Source organism: Rousettus aegyptiacus, unplaced genomic scaffold (assembly GCF_014176215.1).
Source record: "Rousettus aegyptiacus isolate mRouAeg1 unplaced genomic scaffold, mRouAeg1.p scaffold_m13_p_1, whole genome shotgun sequence".
Classification (NCBI taxonomy): Eukaryota; Metazoa; Chordata; class Mammalia; order Chiroptera; family Pteropodidae; genus Rousettus; species Rousettus aegyptiacus.
In genome coordinates, this window is record NW_023416284.1 from 141,180,614 (window position 1) to 141,184,741 (window position 4,128).

At 34.2% G+C, this 4,128-nt stretch overlaps 1 pseudogene; it reads right to left on the reverse strand.

Moving 5' to 3' along the window:
• Window positions 1-3,805: 3,805 nt before the first annotated feature.
• Window positions 3,806-3,924, reverse strand: LOC118605384 (annotated as a pseudogene).
• Between the last annotated feature and the right edge of the window lie 204 nt (window positions 3,925-4,128).

A 4,128-nucleotide genomic window follows, 5' to 3' on the forward strand; every position in this document is an offset into this window, starting at 1 on the left:
ACATTTTTAGGGAATAAAAGCTCTGATATGTGTTGAGAAAAGTATGTAATCATCAGAGGCACAGACACAGGGCAACCTGGTAGGTGAGGAATGGATGTTGAGACTTTGGTAGAAAAAAAAAGGTAAACCTCTTTTTTTATTTGGTAAATAATGCATTCATTTCACAAATATTTACAGACTACTTACTGCGCACCATTTTAGTGCTGCAGATACAGCAGTGAATAAGACAATGTGTAAGATTTCTAGGAGTTCCTTCTCCTTGAGGAAGAATTAGAAGGATTTGGTGTATGAGATCTAACTAGAGCTAAAAAGTATTCATTTAGCTAAAATGTGACCTGTCACATTTATCAGGAATCTGCCATTAATACTATGGTAATTTTATGTGACCAAGGAGAATGAGGGAAGAGATGGAGATTAGTGCAGAAAGAAAGAATGCTAAATATGAATTCTCATATGGGCCCAGTTCTACGCCTTTGAACAAGTCATTTCATTTTGCTGAACTTCTCTTTTATGCGTGATGTGGGAAAAATAATATTAACTCATTTACCTTCCAATTAAGAGCACCTTGAGGTTTAGTACATAGCTCTAGAGTCAGTGAAATAAAACCAAAATGATGGTTGGAAAGGTTATGAGACAGAGAAGACAGAGTTACAAACAGCTTTAGTTAGCTAAGTTTTATAATTTTATTTTCCCCAAATATAAACATTTAAAATCGCATGCCTTTATATAACAATAAATGGAAATCTGTAATATAAAAAGTTAGTTTGAGGAGAACTGTTATTATTTATGTCTAGAAATTATTTTAAATATATTTCGAAGAAAATTTTTGATGTTTTTAAAGATTTGTTATTTCTGCATAGTCAAAATGAAATGTAATTATAAATAATTTCAGAGTGAATTTAATCATTATGTTTTCTTAAAAATATAACTTTCCTCAAGATGCCACTGGAATTATCTAGAGATTTAAATAAGGAGGTATACTAGTTATTCAGCCCAACAAATGACATTTCATAGACGTCTACTTTTTGTACTTTGTGCTCCTCTTTGTCAGTAAACACAAGTATCAAAATGTCATATATTTACTTAATGTTGCCTTAAAATTATTCTCTAGAATTAGTTCATTTAACAAATATGTCTTCAGCACTGATCTCACAGGGTTGTTACCAAGAACAAATAAAAACTACCTATGAAAATGCTTTATGAACACTGTACATTCTGAAAGATAGCTGTTAAATCATCATTACTTCCAAGGCCTCTGTTAGGTGCCGATGCAAAAGTTTCAAGATATCTTCTCATTCATTAGAACTATATATAGGTTGGAAATGAACTGTATCTTTTACAGCTTCTATAACTATTCTTCTGCAAAAGAATATTATTCAACAATAAAAAACTATGCAACATCATAGGTAAATCTCAAGAACATTTTGCTTTGCAAAAGAAGCCAGACACAAAAGACAATGTACTATATGATTCTGTATATATAAAATACAAAAACAGGGAACTTTGGGGGAGATGGATATTCTGTATCTTGATTTTTGTGATGGACACACAGGTATATACATTTGCTAAAATGATAAAACTTCACCCTTAAAATAAACACATTTTATTGTATGTAAAATTACTCTTCAATAACACTGATTTTAGAGACAAATAGCAAAGCATAAAGTCAATTAAATATCATAAAATTATCGAAGAAAATATCCTGGCCAGACAAAAAGAAAAGTTAAACATCTAAATTTTTTCCCCAAAATGTTTTGTCATGTTCTGCTACTTATCCACTGAAATGTCTAAAGTTCAGCCTAGTTTTATAGGCTAGAATTATTACATCGTGTTATCCATGTATAATTTAGAACAGCTGCTAAAATTCCCTGCCTTTCTTAACCTAAGGAAATATCTTTTGTTGAGTGCTGTTAGTTATGAGATGAAATTGGGTTTAAAAAAAATTTCCTAGAAAGCCAAGTGAAATCAAAAGGTATATTAGTATTGTACTTTCTTAATTAAGCATCTGTTCAGACTTGCTTGTCCTTGGGTTCTTGCAGAAAGTGAGTGAAACAGTAACATAACCAGAGTTAAAGGCCAAGTCAAGATCATTTCCAAAAGCATGCAAAAGTCAAGGGAGACCTGAGGCTAAATGTTTCCCTAGAAAAGTTCGTTTGCTCCTTCCCATCTTCAATGCCTCCAACTTCTCTCATTCTAGCAAAAGAATAAGAACTAAAGAAGCCTGCAGAAGAAAAGATAATAACCTATGTGTTGGCTTGAATCCCTTCTAAGAGGTGAGAAAAAAATATTTCCTGTAATTAATTGAGTCCAGTCTGTTTCAGCAGTATTACTGATTGGTCCTAGTTCTCTCAAGCAGAAATTTTGTCTAAGGCCCTGGCAACTACCTTGGGTGGCAGGAATAAAATAAACAAAACAAACTAAACCAAAAATTAGCTAATACATTATATTAGTTTCCTATTATATATAAATATTACCACGCATTTAGTAGGTTAAAACGTCACACACATTTATCATCTCACAGTTTCTGTGTGTCAGGTATCTGGGCACAGTTTAGTTGGGTCCTCTGCAAGGCTTTTATCAATGCCAGGCTGCATTCTCATACACAGGCTTAACCAGGGCAAGGCTCATTTCCACACACCTTCAGGCTGTTGGCAGAATTCATTTCGTTGGAGTTCTAAAACCGAGGGCCACAGTTTCCTGCAGGCTGTTGGCTGTCCTCAGCTTCTGGGGATGGCCCACAGCTTCCTGCCATGTCACATGGGCATGCTAACAGCCAGTTCATTTCTTTGAAGCTAGCTAAGAAGAAAGTCTTCAGAGTAAGTTTACTAGCAATATGGTGTCCTTCATAATGTAATGTAAGCAAAAGAGTGACATCCCATTCACTGTTGCCATATTCCTTTGTTTGGAAGTCACAGTTCCTACTTACACCCAGGGGAAGGGGATTAAATGAGGAGGTAAGGACCCTAGAAGTAACTTTGAAGTCTTGTGTACTTTAAGCACAGTATGTGATGCATGCTTAATATTGTTTAGATCGACTAGAACAATTGTAAATATCAAGTGGTGATTATCGTGTATGTGTGTGTGTGTGTCTGTCAATCTATCTATCCATCATCATCATCTATCTGCCTATCTATCTATCTGCCTATCTACCTATCTATATCTTAATGTATAACAGGGTTTATAATGCTTATTACAAAGTTTATTCAGTGATATGTTAGTATATGTTTAACCAGCACTCTCACAGGGAAAAGTTCTGCTTTGTAGTACTACTAATTTCCATGATGTAAGTACTCTTATAATACTCAAATCCAAGATTCCACTCTATTACTACATGTAGTCTTAATAAAGAGATGTATAATCTACTCTCACAAGAAGGTATGAGCTCTCTCTTGCATCTCATTGGGATCACTGTAAAGAATAAATGATATATTGATTACATTCAATAAATACCTCTTATAAGCATTTAATAAATTGCCTCTTTCCTCTTCCTTATGACCATGACAATAATTGCTAATGATTATATGATTAAGATGGTGATAACAATGATGTTGATGGTGATGAAGTAATTTGAAACTTACTGACAAAGGTGGAGAGAATAATAAGGACTTGAAAAACCATAAGAAATTTCACCCACAAGCAAATATAAAACAATCTTCAAAAAAGCATGCACTGATATTATAGGTACACTACATGTATGTATGTATGTATGTATTTATTTATTTATTTATAGGTGAGGCAACCTTTAGTTGACCTCACAGATTGCAAGGACCTTGTTGGCTTACAATCCCTTATTTTTTATTTTTTACATCTACAGGACTTGGTATTCCTAGGTGGTCTCCTGTCCAAGTACTAACCAGGCTCAACCCTGCTTAGCTTCCAAGATCGGACAGGATTAGGCTTGTTCAGGGTGGCATGGCCATAGACCACAAACTTTATTTTAAAGGTTTATGAGCAACATTATAAAAAGTATATTTCAAAAAGCATATCTTTCTGAGTCTGTTACTTTCTCTCACTCTTCCTATTTCCTGTCTATTCTTGTTGTGCATGTTCAGAGGTGGCCCACCTATAAAATCAGAAAGTAGGTGGAGTCCCATTTTGGTATGCTTGCTTGGTGTTAAAAAGACTGTG